This window comes from Lolium perenne, chromosome 3 (assembly GCF_019359855.2).
Source record: "Lolium perenne isolate Kyuss_39 chromosome 3, Kyuss_2.0, whole genome shotgun sequence".
NCBI lineage: Eukaryota > Viridiplantae > Streptophyta > Magnoliopsida > Poales > Poaceae > Lolium > Lolium perenne.
Genome location: NC_067246.2, coordinates 334,466,189 through 334,485,344, shown reverse-complemented (window position 1 = coordinate 334,485,344; position 19,156 = coordinate 334,466,189). Strand labels below are relative to the sequence as shown.

Genomic DNA, 19,156 nt, shown 5'->3' with positions numbered 1-19,156 from the left:
AAGTGATCCAGGAATGGAACACTGGACAGCGGTCAAGAATATCCTGAAGTACTTGAAAAGAACTAAGGATATGTTTCTTTGTTATGGCGGTGACCAAGAGCTCGTTGTAACCAGTTACACCGATGCAAGTTGGAACACCGATCCTGATGACTCTAAGTCTCAGTCTGGGTATGTGTTTATATTGAATGGTGCGGCAGTAAGCTGGAGCAGTTCCAAGCAGTGCACGGTGGCGAAATCTTCAACAGAATCTGAATATATAGCGGCTTCAGAGGCTTCATCGGAAGCGGTATGGATGAAGAGGTTCATTGTTGAGCTTGATGTGGTTCCTAGTGCATTGGACCCGTTAGTCATTTATTGTGACAACACGGGTGCCATCGCCAATGCAAAGGAACCAAGGTCACACAAGAAGCTGAAGCATATCAAGCTGCGTTTTCATTCGATTCGCGAGTACATCGAAGATGGTGAAGTAGAGATTTGCAAAGTACACACAGATCTGAATGTTGCAGATCCGTTGACTAAAGCTCTCTCTAGGGCAAAGCATGACCAACACCAGAATGCTATGGGTGTTAGGTACCTTACAATGTAATCTAGATTATTGACTCTAGTGCAAGTGGGAGACTGTTGGAGATATACCCAAGAGGCAATAATAAAGTGGTTATTATAATATCTTTGTGTTTATGATAAATGTTTGCATACCATGCTATAATTGTATTAACCGAAACATTAATACATGTGTGTTATGTAAACAACAAAGAAGTCCCTAGTAAGCCTCTTGTATAACTAGCTTGTTGATTAATGGATGATCATGGTTTCGTGATCATGAACATTGGATGTTATTAATAACAAGGTTATGTCATTAGTTGAATGATATGATGGACACACACCCAAATGAGCGTAGCATAAGATCAAGTCATTAAGTTCAATTTGCTATAAGCTTTCGATACATAGTTGTTTTAGTCCTTCGACCATGAGATCATGTAAATCACTTACACCGGAAGGGTACTTTGATTACATCAAACGCCATTGCGTAAATGGGTGGTTATAAAGATGGGATTAAGTATTTGGAAAGTGTGAGTTGAGGCATATGGATCAATAGTGGGATTTGTCCATCCTGATGACGGATAGATATACTCTGGGCCCTCTCGGTGGAATGTCGTCTGATTAACTTGCAAGCATATGATTTGATCATAAGGGATGACATACCGCGGTACGAGTAAAGAGTACTTGTCAGTAACGAGGTTGAACAAGGTATGGAGATACCGATGATCAAACCTCGGATAAGTAAAATATCGTGTGACAAAGGGAATTGACATCGTATGTAAATGGTTCAATCGATCACTAAGTCATCGTTGAATATGTGGGAGCCATTATGGATCTCCAGATCCCGCTATTGGTTATTGCTCAGAGAGGAGTCTCGACCATGTATGCATAGTTCGCGAACCGTAGGGTGACGCACTTAAGGTTCGATGTCGCATAAGTAGATTCGGAATATGAGTTGGAGTCCGAATTTTTTGTTCGGAGTCTCGGATGGGATCCAGGATATCACGAGGAGGTCCGGAATTGTCCGGAGAATAAGATTCATATATGGGAAGTCAATTTCCGGGGTTCGGGAAAAAGTCCGGTGTTTTGACTGGAGCTTCTAGAAGGTTCTAGAGGGCCACCAGTGGGCCCACCACCCCGGGAGAGGCCAAATAGGCGCCACATGGCATAGTGGGTCCAGCCCACCATGACATGTGGGCCCAGGCCAGCCCCCCCTTAGAGATAAGATCTATCTCTAATTTAAATGGTTTAAAATTAGAGATAAGATCTATCTCCTAAAATAAAGTGTTTAAATTAGGAGATAAAGGGGAAGACTTGGGGGAGGAGTTGCCCCCTCCCCATGCGCCGGCCAAGGGGGCAGGTGGGCCCTAGGGGAAACCCTAGGCCGACCCCCCACCTATATAAAGAGGGGAGGGGGTGGCCGGCCAAGGCCCCCCATCCATTGCCTCCTCCTCTGGCCGCCTCTCCCTCCACCATACGCTACTCCGGCTTAGGCGAAGCCCTGCAGTTTTCTTCCTCCACTACCACCACCACGCCGTCGTGCTGCTGGAACTTGGAGGAGATCTACCACACCTCCGCTGCCCGCTGGAACGGGAGAGGAAGGAGCTTCATCGACACCGTACGCGCGACCGAGTACGGAAGTGCTGCCGAATTGCAGCACCGGGGACGATCGTCTACACCAACAATGAGATTAATCTCGTAGGCTTTGGAATCTTCGAGGGTTAGTCTCATCTCCATCTCGTTGCTTCGATCTTGTAGATTAGATCTTGGGTGTTCCATAGATTAGATCTTGGATTTATTCGTCTTTGCGGTAGGAAAATTTTTGTTTTCTATGCTACGAACCCCATCAATAACATGTTTTACCCAATTTAATTAGCAATGTACTAATTCTTAGCTATTTTGTCTTTGTCATGTAACAACCCTAGTTAGCTAGAGTGAAATAACTTGTGAAGGATTTTCTTCTTAAGCCAACTTTGGGTCAAAATAAATTACTATGTGAAATACCAATTTTTTTTGAAGCAAATGGTGACTTGAACCCCATGGCTTCCCTAATCCTACATGAAAAATTATAGTGCAACGCACGAAAAAGTATCTCGTAGATAACTATACATACACATAGTTTGTAAAAAAGGGCACTGATTCATATTTTACTCGCATCTTTATGCTAAATTAAATTAATTTATTTTTCCTTTGTAAAACATGATGCATGTTACAAAAGTGTAGCACATTTCAAACTCAAAATTTCAAAGCTTGCAAAAATTAAATATGGCACATTATGGAAAAAATGTACTTAACGAAATTTCTTTACAAAGAAAAGAAATTTATACATTTTAATTGAACATTTTGATTCCATGTGGATCACATTAATTTACACGAATTGTGCTAAAATGAAATAACTCGATTATTCAAAGAAGGACTGGACTACACAACATATCGGGCATGCATTTACCGATTCGGCACCGCATGCCACTAATCCGGCTCACCGAAGGCCCATCGACCATACATCTGGCGACCCTAGGCCCATCCCGGTAGCTAGCTCTATTGTCTCTCTCGGGATTGTTCTAGTCGGAGTCACCAGACGGATCACATGACATTGACAGTGTATGCTAAGAGGCTCCGTGTTCGAGGATGATAGGTGTCGACTTCATCTGAGCGATCGCCAATATGCCTGGAAGATGGTGCCATGTGTGTGTTCACAACAAATAGCGTGAACGTACGTAACATGGTAGCCCCACATTTTCTGACTCAACACCGCCGACCACTAACCCGGATCGTTGGAGGCCCATCGACACCACAACCGGCGATCCTAGCCTCGTCTTGACAACTCCATTTTCTTTCTCGGGATTATCCTATTCGGAGTTATTGGAGGGATCAAAAGACGTCACGGGTGTATCATTGAAGGCTCCACCTCCATTGTCTTCGTCGGGGTCATTGTAGTCAAGTTATCGGAGGGATCAAACGATGACTTCGTGGGTGTATCAGAGTTATCGTTGGGATCAAAATATATCGCGGGAGTACCTCGAAGGGTCTGTCTCCATGCCCATCGACCAGACAAACGGCGACCCTAGGCCCATCCCAGTAACACCATTCTCTCTCCAGGATTGTTGTCGTTGGAGTCATCAGACGAATCACACAACATTACCTGTGTATGCTAGGAGGCTCTATGTTCGAGTATGATAGGTGTTGACTTGATCATAGTGGTCGCCAATATGCACAGATGCCGGTGTCATGTGTGCGTTCACAATATATTGGGTGAACGTACGTAACGTGCTAGCCCCACATTTTCCGATTGGACACCACTGGCTAATAATCTGCATTGTCGGCTGCCCATCGACAGTACAACAGACAACAGCAAGCCCGTCTTGGCAGCTCCATTGTGTTTCTCTGGATCGTCGTAGTTGGGGTTATCAGAGGGCTCAAACGGTATCATGGGTGTATCCTCGAAGGCTCCTTCTCCATTGCCTTTCTTGGAATCATTATAGTTGGAATTACCGCATATTGCTTTTAGTATATAATAAATAGATAAGTAAGCGAGAACTATATCATGGTGCCGCCTGGCGGCCGGCGGCACTGGACAAATCTTTAAATTGCACGTCAATCCTATTGGGATTATTGATTTATAAGGCTGTGAATAGGACCAAATTTTTTTTCCTAAGAGTAACAATGGAGTACGTGCACGTGAATATTAATAGGACCAAGTTTTTTTTTCCTAAGAGTAACAATGCAGAATCTGTGCATGCAGCTTTAGGAGGTTTGTAACCTAAACAAGCATCATAGGCAATAGTATCAGCAAAATGCAATTTCTTTTTAACATTATGCTCTTTGGATAAACTAGAATGATGGGCCTTTTTCTTCAAAGCTTCCAAGCCTTTCTGCACAATCCTCTTAGAAGGGCTAACAAGAATCCAATCATCATCACATTGTTGTTTCCAATTAGAGAATTCCCATTGCCAATTAGGGCCTCCTCTACCCCACAGATAGAAGTAACATTTAAATTGCTGGCAAGAAATTTTTCTGAGCTTTAAAATATGAAAACACACATTCTTATTGGCCACACAGAAGGAAAAAACCCTATCGTTGATCAATGAAACCTTGAGATTACCACAAGAACCGCCAATAGCTGCTTCCAAAGAAATACTAACAAGATCCTTCTCCATTTGAAAATTAGATCGACCAAAAGCCACTACCATTAAAAAATGGCCAGTATGGGAAGAAGGATGCACATCACGATTGAACTTGGATTTAACATCTTTTGCAAATTTGATACCATGTGAAAAGCTAAGCCCTCGGAATAAAGCTGCATGCACAGATTCTGCAAACGTAATTGAGTCCTTCTTCAAAGGAATATTATCTGCCTTGGATGATTCACCAACCTCAGAACTAGCCACCATTGCCTCAATAAAGGAAGAAACCACCTCAGTGCGATTATCTTGAGCAGTAGCCGAAAGTACTTGAGGCAACAAAGGCAAACCAATACGTATGACATGATTAGGAAATAATATTTTGGCACCAAGGCTTTAAAGCATCAGAGGTTTTAAGACCTCGTCGACAAATCATGGCACCCTTTGCATTTTTAAGAAGCCACCAATTATCCTTGACAGATAGCATAAGTGATCCATCATACACCTTCATACGACCTCTAGCCCGGTCAACATGTGTAGAGTAAGTCACCTTCCAACACTGATCTGCAGAACGTGGATCTTAGACCATCATGTTCAAGATATCCTGATCCGAGGCTACTAGATCATCATTGGGTGAGAGAACACATCTGATCACCTTAGCATGAAATGCCGAGAACTCGATCTCAGATCCTATATCCACGGTATCTCCATCCTGCAAGTACTTCCCAACGATAGGAGTGCCCTTAATATTCATTAACACTAACCAATCTGTGGCAGTTGATGTCTACGCCCCCCTCCTTTTCCTGTAGACAGTGTTGGGCCTCCAAGAGCAGAGGTTTGTAGAACAGCAGCAAGTTTTCCCTTAAGTGGATCACCCAAGGTTTATCGAACTCAGGGAGGAAGAGGTCAAAGATATCCCTATCATGCAACCCTGCAACCACAAAGCAAGAAGTCTCTTGTGTCCCCAACACACCTAATAGGTGCACTAGTTCGGCGAAGAGATAGTGAAATACAGGTGGTATGAATATATATGAGCAGTAGCAACGGCACCAGAAAAGTGCTTTGCCCGGGACGATAAACAAGCGGTAGTAACACGGCGGTAGTAACACGGTAAAACGATAAACAAGCAAATGATAAGCGATATTTAGGAACAAGGCCTAGGGATTACACTTTCACTAGTGGACACTCTCAACATTGATCGCATAATAAATAACTCTTTCTCATATGTGCTACATACACTCTTTTGTTGGATGATGAACACATTGCGTAGGATTACACGAACCCTCAATGCCGGAGTTAACAAGCTCCACAATTCAATGTTCATATTTAAATAACCTTAGAGCATAATAGATCATTGCAAAATAAACCAAGAACTAACATAGTGCACACACTGTCCACATTACACTATGAAGGAGGAATAGATCACATCAATACTATCATAATGATAATTAACTCCACAATCTACAAGAGATCATGATCATAGCCTACGACAAGAACCACATGGTGCACACACTAGTCACCTTTACACCATGCAGGATGAATAGACTACTTTAATAACATCACATGAGTAGCACACAACTAGTAGCGATACAAAGCTCATCATATGGATCCCAATCATGTAAAGCAGCTCATGAGATCATTGTATTGAAGTACATAGGAGAGAGATGAACCACATAGCTACCGGTACAGCACCGAGCCTCGATGGAGAACTACTCCCTCCTCATGGGAGCAGCAGCGGTGATGAAGATGGCGGTGGAGATGGCAGCGGTGTCGATGAAGGAGCCTTCCGGGGGCACTTCCCCGTTCCGGCGGCGTGCCGGAACAGAGACTCCTGTCCCCCAGATCTTGGCTTCGCGATGGCGGCGGCTCTGGAAGGTTTCTGTGGGTTTCGTCGAACGTAATAGGGTTTTCGCGACGGAGGCTTTAAATAGGCGGAAGGGCAGCCTCGGAGGGGCCCTGGGGCCACCACACCATAGGTGTAGCGACCTCACCTTTTTAGGGTGCCGATCTCTGTGCGTATCTGTGCTAGTCCCTGGATCAATCGCTAGCACACACAGTACAAGATGTAATACCAAGAAACAAAGGTCTTTAATTACATCGTATGATCCAGAATTTACATAAAGGATTACAAATTGCATAGCACAAAGCTAGCACAACATCAGAGTTTCACAACGAATAAACATAGACAGCATGGAGTCCTTCGTCTTCATGTGCCACAGGCGAGCATGTTGAGGATAGACTCGTAACCCTTAACGTTCCCTTACTCACTCGTCTTTCAAAACATCTGCAACATGAAACGTTACAGCCACGAATGGTCAATACTTTGAATGTATTGGCAAGATGACACTATGGTGGACTCAAATGGCAACCTAACACTTAAGTGTACATTTGGCTGGTAGAGCTCAGGTTCATTTTGCATAAAGCCAATTTTTTTCCCTATCTTTTATCAAAACATTTTCTTTCAATCTAATTAGCAGTAGCATTGGTAAAACCCCAATGTACCAAATTAACAGTAGCATTGGTAAAGCCCCAATGTACCTTCCTACCCTTGTTCACCCATTCAAATTTTATTTAAGAAATTGGGATGAGGAGATCTTCGAACAAAGGCTTGTCAGTTCGCTCAAGTTGTCCATAACCGGGGACACGGCTAAGTACTTAGATTTACACTCTCGAGAGGTTGTACACCTTTACCCACATGGCCAGGTCAATCCTTCTACCTCGTTGCACATTTTGCTTAAGGACAGGTGTAGACCGTGGCCGAGACCTTCTGTGTGTAATCGCCCGAACCATTCCCTAAGGGCCACGCCCCCACCTACAGTATCCCTCTACCACCACCTGGCCCCTAGGATCCGGTTCATACAACATACTTTGTCAAGCCAGAGCCATAGTAGCATGTGGTTGTACGTGAAGCTAATGAGCAAGGTTTGTCTACAATCTCTTTAAGCCTGGGTGACTTTCCGCAAGTGTGCACTAGCACCAGGGTCTTGCCCCCTGATACAGCCACCCTCTCCATAACTCCACCATTCACCCAGGTAATTCATTAAACTTAGTTGTTTTTCCTTAACCTCTATCAAAACATTTTCCATAGCATAGCAGGTAACAACTAAATTTAATGGCGGCTAAAGGAGTCTAGGAGTGGTGTACCTAAACTACTAGGATTTATTAGCAGGCATAAAGCATAAACCCTAGACATGTCTACTATAAAAACACTACTGTGCAAGAATTAAAACTGGGACTTTTGGTGTGTGTCACTTGCCTTGGTGAGATGAGGAGTTGGTACACTCTTCGCAAAAACACTCGTTGCAATCAGCACAATCACAATCTACAAACAAAATTTTCACTCCATAAACATATAGCAACATATAGACAAGCACAAATAAAATATGGATGCAATATGTGGATTAAACATGAACAACACACTTAATATGTTATCTAGTTGTCAACTATATGCATGATGTCATGGCAAAATTTTAGTGTTGAATTAATAATTAAAAACATTTTCTATCAGTAGAAAGGACATACAACACTAAACAAATACTACAAAGGAATTATATATAGGTCACGTTTTTCTTTTCTAATGCTGCCGTACAGAGGGCTCAATTATCTGTTAATAGCAAAAGGAATTACTCCAAAATAATTTGTAGAACTATTTATATAGCCAAAATACTCTATTTGAGTTTCTGCAAAAACTGTGTATAAATATGATGCAAAAGTGCAATATTATGTGTCTACTGTATTCTACACGTTTTTATGAATCCAAGGACACGAAGTTTGCTAAATTTGGATGTACGGAACTAAAGATATGATTTTTACAAGGTTCTATGTTTCTCTGTCCAATATATACGAAAATTAGACTGGATATGACAAGTGGCAGATTCCGATTAGTTGATACCCCTTCATCTAAGTGATCTATTTTGGCCCTTGGATTTAGATCATGTGGTTCACTGGAAATAAGGAATAGATATAAAAAAAAAACAAGGCAGCTCACGTACGGGAACGCGCAGCAGTATTGTCTGATGTCGCCGGCGTTGACGTTCCGGTGCTCCTTGGCGATGGCGGGGAAGACGGTGAAGCTCAGCTTGACAAGGGAAACTCGATGACAAAGTCGCGGCGTCGAGGTGCAGTAGTTCGCCGGAAATTGCTCGCCGGAAAACCTCTCGCCTACGTGCTCACAGTCGAAGATGGCGCCGTCGCTGTGGTGCACCAAAGATTGCGATTCAAAATCTGAGAGATGCGGAATGAAGAAAGAAAGGGTTTGGCGAAAACTAGAGGTCAAAAGATGGACCGTGCTCACCGCAATCGACGATTTACCGTGACGGTACCGTGGAATTGCGAGGTAAAATTAGAGCAGCCTGGAGGCTCTCGGTCTGTGCGGTTTGAGGGCAAATGAAGAGGACGGTGTGGAGCTTAAGTAGCAACAAACGGTGCATCAAATGGTGGCTTAAATCACCGGGAATCAATTCAAGAGTAAACAGAAGAAACTGACTGTGCGTTACGTTCGTGTGCTGTGCGACGCTTGGTGCCTGGGCTTGAAGACGATGACGTGGCGGTGGGACCCGCACATGAGGAAAAAGATTCGCTGGTCGCACGCGGCCAGGCCGGGCTGCATGATTGAGTTGCCTGGCTGGGTCGCTCATTTGGAGCTTGGCTTGGCCATTTGTCCGCTCGTTTTTTTTTTTTTTTTTTTTTTTTTTTTTTTTTACCAAAACTCTTTTCTCTTTCCTATTTTTAGTATTTGTAAAATAATTTGACAAATGGAATTTGATGAAAAGTAAGTAAAAACAAGTCAGAAAAATCTAAATAAAATATCAGTGAATTCCTTATTCAATAAAGAATATTTTGGAATCACTTTTAGTTTAAAAGAAAAACATTTTGATAAATTCGAATTTGGCACATAGGCCTACACGGCTTCCTTTCGGTTTAAGATTTATTTATAAACTTAAAGTTCATTCAAATTTTCTTAGGGAAATGCAAATGTGCAATGATGCTTATGAATGCAATGCATGCATTTGAAAACTCCATTTTTGGAAAAACTTTTTAGAAAGTTTTAGTTTCTTGTCAATCTTTCAACCAAGACAAACAAACACGCTTAGATTTTATTTTTATTTCACATTCCAAAATTTGGAGAATTTTGGGATGTGACAGACTACCACCCTTAAAAGAAATCTCGTCCCCGAGATTTGAAGAGGCTAGAAAGAAAGATGGGTTTGGGATATATTGGGGTGGGCTACCACCCCTAAAAGAAACTTTGGTAGCTTAGACTAGGTCTTGGATTTGGGCTAAGCTCATCTTGGATATGACTTGGCACATCCTAGATTATGACTTGACACTAGGTCATTTTTTTGAAAATATATGTGGCTTCTGAGTTAATATCCAATAGGCGGTTGTTTATTCACATATAGTGAACGACATATAACTTCAAGGTAACTTGAGTAGGTTTTTCCTCACATTTGGGATTCTAATCCATATAGGATGGTGGTTGATATAATTACGACAATGAGGGGTCACTCTTTGGGTCAATCAGGAGGCCAAGATGTGAAAACTTCATGACATCCTTCATCTTTTCCTTCTTGGTGTCTTTGACATCCTTCCACCAATCTAAACTAGTGGTTGGATCTTCGATCTCATTGTAGTCCTACGCTTGGCAGCACTTGCCTACTATAAGGGTATAATATTTCTCCACCCTAAGGTTCAGGCTTATTCGCCAACATCTCTTTTGTAGGTATGTCTCTCTAGATTCGCAAAGTCAATATTACGAAAGCGAATAATAAGAGTAGTAGGAATGGTGATCAATCCATCCTGCACCCAAATCATTACTCTGTAATTGATTTATTGAATCTCGTATTCTAACTCTTGGTCAACCTCACAAGTTTGACAAAAATTTCCATGGAAAATTGAATCAATGTTTCAATCCCCATTATTAAACTGTTTTGAAAACATTTCTAGCGATCCTTAACTAGGGTTTTCTGTATCTCGCACTCTTTGTTTCTTCATCTTGATAAGAAACATCAGGGTTGGTTTGCTAAGGTTGTCCTCATGACGGTTTGTCGAGAAGACAACTGATCAAGTTGGATATATATGAGAATAGATAGAAAGATTCTAAAGAAGATTCCTACCCTCAACACAGCAGATCAAGCCAAATCATCTTACAAACAACATTCTAACAAGCATCAAGCAACATGGTTCAAACACAGACAAACTAGTATGGTCATACCACAATTTGGTATGATCAATGTGTTATTACTATATCGTTGGTACGATGAAAGATAACCAATGGTGGTCTCTTCTATTTCTATTTTGGATGTTTCGAGTTTCTATTCTACTCCATCGGTGTATCTTCGTGTGTTGTGCAATCTGCATCGAAGTATTTCTTCAAGTTGTTCGTTGGTCTACTATGAAACCCTTCTTGTTGAGTCAAAGAACATCACATGAATCATCACTCTTCATGCTTCAGGGACATGGTCATCATTTGTCTTTTCTTAATAGTTTTCAGGAGGTAGGCCATCTAAAGAAAAGAGGAAAATATTTTCGAAGATGGAGTAGGTGAGAATACAAGAAGTTCACAAAGCAATCTTTTCAATTGAAATAGTATTAGACAAGTTTTTTTTCCCTAGGGTCTTCCTATTTCAAATCCAAACCTAGGGTCACGAACCTATGGGCAACACAGTGCTCTGATACCATCTGTAGCGACCTCACCTTTTTAGGGTGCCGATCTCTGTGCGTATCTGTGCTAGTCCCTGGATCAATCGCTAGCACACACAGTACAAGATGTAATACCAAGAAACAAAGGTCTTTAATTACATCGTATGATCCAGAATTTACATAAAGGATTACAAATTGCATAGCACAAGGCTAGCACAACATCAGAGTTTCACAACGAATAAACATAGACAGCATGGAGTCCTTCGTCTTCATGTGCCACAGGCGAGCATGTTGAGGATAGACTCGTAACCCCTAACGTTCCCTTACTCACTCGTCTTTCAAAACATCTGCAACATGAAACGTTACAGCCACGAATGGTCAATACTTTGAATGTATTGGCAAGATGACACTATGGTGGACTCAAATGGCAACCTAACACTTAAGTGTACATTTGGCTGGTAGAGCTCAGGTTCATTTTGCATAAAGCCAATTTTTTTCCCTATCTTTTATCAAAACATTTTCTTTCAATCTAATTAGCAGTAGCATTGGTAAAACCCCAATGTACCAAATTAACAGTAGCATTGGTAAAGCCCCAATGTACCTTCCTACCCTTGTTCACCCATTCAAATTTTATTTAAGAAATTGGGATGAGGAGATCTTCGAACAAAGGCTTGTCAGTTCGCTCAAGTTGTCCATAACCGGGGACACGGCTAAGTACTTAGATTTACACTCTCGAGAGGTTGTACACCTTTACCCACATGGCCAGGTCAATCCTTCTACCTCGTTGCACATTTTGCTTAAGGACAGGTGTAGACCGTGGCCGAGACCTTCTGTGTGTAATCGCCCGAACCATTCCCTAAGGGCCACGCCCCCACCTACAGTATCCCTCTACCACCACCTGGCCCCTAGGATCCGGGTTCATACAACATACTTTGTCAAGCCAGAGCCATAGTAGCATGTGGTTGTACGTGAAGCTAATGAGCAAGGTTTGTCTACAATCTCTTTAAGCCTGGGTGACTTTCCGCAAGTGTGCACTAGCACCAGGGTCTTGCCCCACGATACAACCACCCTCTCCATAACTCCACCATTCACCCAGGTAATTCATTAAACTTAGTTGTTTTTCCTTAACCTCTATCAAAACATTTTCCATAGCATAGCAGGTAACAACTAAATTTAATGGCGGCTAAAGGAGTCTAGGAGTGGTGTACCTAAACTACTAGGATTTATTAGCAGGCATAAAGCATAAACCCTAGACATGTCTACTATAAAAACACTACTGTGCAAGAATTAAAACTGGGACTTTTGGTGTGTGTCACTTGCCTTGGTGAGATGAGGAGTTGGTACACTCTTCGCAAAAACACTCGTTGCAATCAGCACAATCACAATCTACAAACAAAATTTTCACTCCATAAACATATAGCAACATATAGACAAGCACAAATAAAATATGGATGCAATATGTGGATTAAACATGAACAACACACTTAATATGTTATCTAGTTGTCAACTATATGCATGATGTCATGGCAAAATTTTAGTGTTGAATTAATAATTAAAAACATTTTCTATCAGTAGAAAGGACATACAACACTAAACAAATACTACAAAGGAATTATATATAGGTCACGTTTTTCTTTTCTAATGCTGCCGTACAGAGGGCTCAATTATCTGTTAATAGCAAAAGGAATTACTCCAAAATAATTTGTAGAACTATTTATATAGCCAAAATACTCTATTTGAGTTTCTGCAAAAACTGTGTATAAATATGATGCAAAAGTGCAATATTATGTGTCTACTGTATTCTACACGTTTTTATGAATCCAAGGACACGAAGTTTGCTAAATTTGGATGTACGGAACTAAAGATATGATTTTTACAAGGTTCTATGTTTCTCTGTCCAATATATACGAAAATTAGACTGGATATGACAAGTGGCAGATTCCGATTAGTTGATACCCCTTCATCTAAGTGATCTATTTTGGCCCTTGGATTTAGATCATGTGGTTCACTGGAAATAAGGAATAGATATAAAAAAAACAAGGCAGCTCACGTACGGGAACGCGCAGCAGTATTGTCTGATGTCGCCGGCGTTGACGTTCCGGTGCTCCTTGGCGATGGCGGGGAAGACGGTGAAGCTCAGCTTGACAAGGGAAACTCGATGACAAAGTCGCGGCGTCGAGGTGCAGTAGTTCGCCGGAAATTGCTCGCCGGAAAACCTCTCGCCTACGTGCTCACAGTCGAAGATGGCGCCGTCGCTGTGGTGCACCAAAGATTGCGATTCAAAATCTGAGAGATGCGGAATGAAGAAAGAAAGGGTTTGGCGAAAACTAGAGGTCAAAAGATGGACCGTGCTCACCGCAATCGACGATTTACCGTGACGGTACCGTGGAATTGCGAGGTAAAATTAGAGCAGCCTGGAGGCTCTCGGTCTGTGCGGTTTGAGGGCAAATGAAGAGGACGGTGTGGAGCTTAAGTAGCAACAAACGGTGCATCAAATGGTGGCTTAAATCACCGGGAATCAATTCAAGAGTAAACAGAAGAAACTGACTGTGCGTTACGTTCGTGTGCTGTGCGACGCTTGGTGCCTGGGCTTGAAGACGATGACGTGGCGGTGGGACCCGCACATGAGGAAAAAGATTCGCTGGTCGCACGCGGCCAGGCCGGGCTGCATGATTGAGTTGCCTGGCTGGGTCGCTCATTTGGAGCTTGGCTTGGCCATTTGTCCGCTCGTTGTTGTTTTTTTTTTTTTTTTTTTTTTTTTTACCAAAACTCTTTTCTCTTTCCTATTTTTAGTATTTGTAAAATAATTTGACAAATGGAATTTGATGAAAAGTAAGTAAAAACAAGTCAGAAAAATCTAAATAAAATATCAGTGAATTCCTTATTCAATAAAGAATATTTTGGAATCACTTTTAGTTTAAAAGAAAAACATTTTGATAAATTCGAATTTGGCACATAGGCCTACACGGCTTCCTTTCGGTTTAAGATTTATTTATAAACTTAAAGTTCATTCAAATTTTCTTAGGGAAATGCAAATGTGCAATGATGCTTATGAATGCAATGCATGCATTTGAAAACTCCATTTTTGGAAAAACTTTTTAGAAAGTTTTAGTTTCTTGTCAATCTTTCAACCAAGACAAACAAACACGCTTAGATTTTATTTTTATTTCACATTCCAAAATTTGGAGAATTTTGGGATGTGACAATAGGGCGGCGCGGCCCCCCCTCTGGCCGCGCCAGGGTGTAGTGTGGGGCCCCCAGGGCTTCCCTCTGGCGGCTCTCGGGTGTTCTGGATGCTTCCGGGCAAAATAGGAACCTGGGCGTTGATTTCGTCCGATTCCGAAAATATTTCGTTACTAGGATTTCTGAAACCAAAAATAGCAGAAAACAGCAACTGGCTCTTCGGCATCTTGTTAATAGGTTAGTTCCAGAAAATGCATGAATATGACATAAAGTGTGCATAAAACATGTAGATAACATCAATAATGTGGCATGGAACATAAGAAATTATCGATACGTCGGAGACGTATCAGCATCCCCAAGCTTAGTTCTGCTCGTCCCGAGCAGGTAAACGATAAACAAAGATAATTTCTGGAGTGACATGCCATCATAACCTTGATCATACTATTTGTAAAGCATATGTAGTGAATGCAGTGATCAAAACAATGTATATGACATGAGTAAACAAGTGAATCATATAGCAAAGACTTTTCATGAATAGTACTTCAAGACAAGCATCAATAAGTCTTGCATAAGAGTTAACTCATAAAGCAATAATTCATAGTAAAAGCATTGAAGCAACACAAAGGAAGATTAAGTTTCAGCGGTTGCTTTCAACTTGTAACATGTATATCTCATGGATAATTGTCAACATAGAGTAATATAATAAGTGCAATATGCAAGTATGTAGGAATCAATGCACAGTTCACACAAGTGTTTGCTTCTTGAGGTGGAGAGAAATAGGTGAACTGACTCAACATAAAAGTAAAAGAATGGTCCTTCAAAGAGGAAAAGCATCGATTGCTATATTTGTGCTAGAGCTTTGATTTTGAAAACAAGAAACAATTTTGTCAACGGTAGTAATAAAGCATATGTATCATGTAAATTATATCTTACAAGTTGCAAGCCTCATGCATAGTATACTAATAGTGCCCGCACCTTGTCCTAATTAGCTTGGACTACCGGATCATCGCAATGCACATGTTTTAACCAAGTGTCACAAAGGGGTACCTCTATGCGCTTTGTACAAAGGTCTAAGGAGAAAGCTCGCATTGGATTTCTCGCTATTGATTATTCTCAACTTAGACATCCATACCGGGACAACATAGACAACAGATAATGGACTCCTCTTTTATGCATAAGCATGTAGCAACAATTAATTTTCTCATTTGAGATTGAGGATGTATGTCCAAAACTGAAACTTCCACCATGGATCATGGCTTTAGTTAGCGGCCCAATGTTCTTCTCTAACAATATGCATGCTTAACCATAAGGTGGTAGATCTCCCTTACTTCAGACAAGACGAACATGCATAGCAACTCACATGAAATTTAACAAAGAATAGTTGATGGCGTCCCCAGTGAACATGGTTATCGCACAACAAGCAACTTAATAAGAGATAAAGTGCATAAGTACATATTCAATACCACAATAGTTTTTAAGCTATTTGTCCCATGAGCTATATATTGTAAAGGTGAAGAATGGAAATTTAAAGGTAGCACTCAAGCAATTTACTTTGGAATGGCGGAGAAATACCATGTAGTAGGTAGGTATGGTGGACACAAATGGCATAGTGGTTGGCTCAAGGATTTTGGATGCATGAGAAGTAATCCCTCTCGATACAAGGTTTAGGCTAGCAAGGCTATTTGAAACAAACACAAGGATGAAGCGGTGCAGCAAAACTCACATAAAAGACATATTGTAAACATTATAAGACTCTACACCGTCTTCCTTGTTGTTCAAACTCAATACTAGAAATTATCTAGACCTTAGAGAGACCAAATATGCAAACCAAATTTTAGCATGCTCTATGTATTTCTTCATTAATGGGTGCAAAGTATATGATGCAAGAGCTTAAACATGAGCACAACAATTGCCAAGTATCACATTACCCAAGACATTTATAGCAATTACTACATGTATCATTTTCCAATTCCAACCATATAACAATTTAACGAAGCAGTTTCAACCTTCGCCATGAACATTAAAAGCTAAGAACACATGTGTTCATATGAACCAGCGGAGCGTGTCTCTCTCCCACACAAGCATGATGTAATCCAATTTTATTCAAACACAAACAAAAATAAAAGCATACAGACGCTCCAAGTAAAGCACATAAGATGTGACGGAATAAAAATATAGTTTCAGGGGAGGAACCTGATAATGTTGTCGATGAAGAAGGGGATGCCTTGGGCATCCCCAAGCTTCGCTTGAGTCTTCTTGATATATGCAGGGGTGAACCACCGGGGCATCCCCAAGCTTAGAGCTTTCACTCTTCTTGATCATAGTATATCATCCTCCTCTCTTGACCCTTGAAAACTTTCTTCACACCAAACTTCTCATAAACTTCATTAGAGGGGTTAGTACATAATCAAACACAATCATTCTTAACACTTCTGTACATTGCTCAAAGCTACTGGAAGGTAATGGAACAAAGAAATCCACCCAACACAGCGAAAGAAGCAATGCGAAATAAAAGGCAGAATCTGTCAAAACAGAACAGTCCGTAAAGACGAATTTTTAATAAATACTTCCGTTGCTCAGATCAGAAAACTCAAAACTAATGAAAGTTGCGTACATATCTGAGGAACACGCACGTAAATTGGAATATTTTTCTGATTTTTCTACAGAGAAAACAGCCCAGATTCGTGACAGATAGAAATCTGTTTCTGCGCAGAAATCCAAATCTAGTATCAACCTTCGATTAGAGGCTTCACTTGGCACAACAAAACACAAAACTAAGATAAGGAGAGGTTGCTACAGTAGTAAACAACTTCCAAGACACAAATATAAAACAAAGTACTGTAGCAAAATAACACATGGGTTGTCTCCCAAGAAGTTCTTTTCTTTATAGCCATTAAGATGGGCTCAGCAGTTTTAATGATGCACTCGCAAGAAATAATATTTGAAGCAAAAGAGAGCATCAAGAGGCAAATTCAAAACACATTTAAGTCTAACATGCTTCCTATGCATAGGAATCTTGTAAATAAACAAGTTCATGAAGAGCAAAGTAACAAGCATAGGAAGATAAAACAAGTGTAGCTTCAAAAATTTCAGCACATAGAGAGGTGTTTTAGTAACATGAAAATTTCTACAACCATATTTTTCTCTCTCATAATAACTTTCAGTAGCAACATGAGCAAACTCAACAATATAACTATCACATAAAGCATTCTTATTATGAGTCTCATGCATAAAATTATTACTACTCCCAACATAAGCATAGTCAATTTTATTAGTTGTAGTGGGAGCAAATTCAACAAAGTAGCTATCAAATATAGGAGGCATATTGTAATCATAATCAAATTTCTCCTCCATAACAGGTGGCAACAAAAGACTACTATCATTATAATCATCATAAATAGGAGGCAAAGTATCATCAAAGTAAATTTTCTCCTCAATGCTTGGGGGACTAAAAAGATCATGCTCATCAAAGCCAGCTTCCCCAAGCTTAGAATTTTCCATATCATTATCAACAATGGTGTTCAAAGCGTTCATACTAATATTACTACCAGCATGCAAATAAGATTCCATAGGTTTTTTAATTTTCGCATCAAACAATCCATGTTTTAAATCAGGAAATAGCATAAGAAGCTCATTCTTGTCCATTATGCCAAACTAGTGTAAACAAGAAACAAAAAGTTGCAATTGCAGGATCTAAAGGAAATAGCTTCGAGTACTTACAACGCCGGAAAATAGCTTAGTAGCCGAGATCCGGAGTGTGAGTACCTTTTACCTTTCCTCCCCGGCAACGGCGCCAGAAAATAGCTTGATGTCTACGCCCCCCTCCTTTTCCTGTAGACAGTGTTGGGCCTCCAAGAGCAGAGGTTTGTATAACAGCAGCAAGTTTTCCCTTAAGTGGATCACCCAAGGTTTATCGAACTCAGGGAGGAAGAGGTCAAAGATATCCCTCTCATGCAACCCTGCAACCACAAAGCAAGAAGTCTCTTGTGTCCCCAACACACCTAATAGGTGCACTAGTTCGGCGAAGAGATAGTGAAATACGGTGGTATGAATATATATGAGCAGTAGCAACGGCACCGAGAAAAGTGCTTTGCCCGGGACGAAGAACAAGCAAAGTAGTAACGCAGCGGTAGTAACACGGTAAAACAAGAAACAAGCAGCGATAGCAGTATTTAGGAACAAGGCCTAGGGATTACACTTTCACTAGTGGACACTCTCAACATTGATCGCATAATAAATAACTCTTTCTCATATGTGCTACATACACTCTTTTGTTGGATGATGAACACATTGCGAAGGATTACACGAACCCTCAATGCCGGAGTTAACAAGCTCCACAATTCAATGTTCATATTTAAATAACCTTAGAGCATAATAGATCATTGCAAAATAAACCAAGAACTAACATAGTGCACACACTGTCCACATTACACTATGAAGGAGGAATAGATCACATCAATACTATCATAATGATAATTAACTCCACAATCTACAAGAGATCATGATCATAGCCTACGACAAGAACCACATGGTGCACACACTAGTCACCTTTACACCATGCAGGAGGAATAGACTACTTTAATAACATCACATGAGTAGCACACAACTAGTAGCGATACAAAGCTCATCATATGGATCCCAATCATGTAAAGCAGCTCATGAGATCATTG

General features: G+C 40.9%; 2 long non-coding RNA genes across 2 annotated transcripts; both read right to left on the bottom strand.

Annotated features, from left to right (window-relative positions):
* Positions 1 to 7,519: 7,519 nt before the first annotated feature.
* On the bottom strand, positions 7,520 to 9,265 carry LOC127345884 (uncharacterized). Its single transcript, XR_007879091.2, has 3 exons — positions 8,956 to 9,265; positions 8,654 to 8,854; positions 7,520 to 7,983 (listed from the first exon to the last, which is right to left on the bottom strand). It is a non-coding gene; the product is annotated as an uncharacterized lncRNA (long non-coding RNA).
* A 2,119-nt stretch (positions 9,266 to 11,384) lies between these two features.
* On the bottom strand, positions 11,385 to 13,969 carry LOC127345883 (uncharacterized). The gene is made up of 3 exons (XR_007879090.2): positions 13,660 to 13,969; positions 13,358 to 13,558; positions 11,385 to 12,689 (listed from the first exon to the last, which is right to left on the bottom strand). It is a non-coding gene; the product is annotated as an uncharacterized lncRNA (long non-coding RNA).
* Positions 13,970 to 19,156: the final 5,187 nt, after the last annotated feature.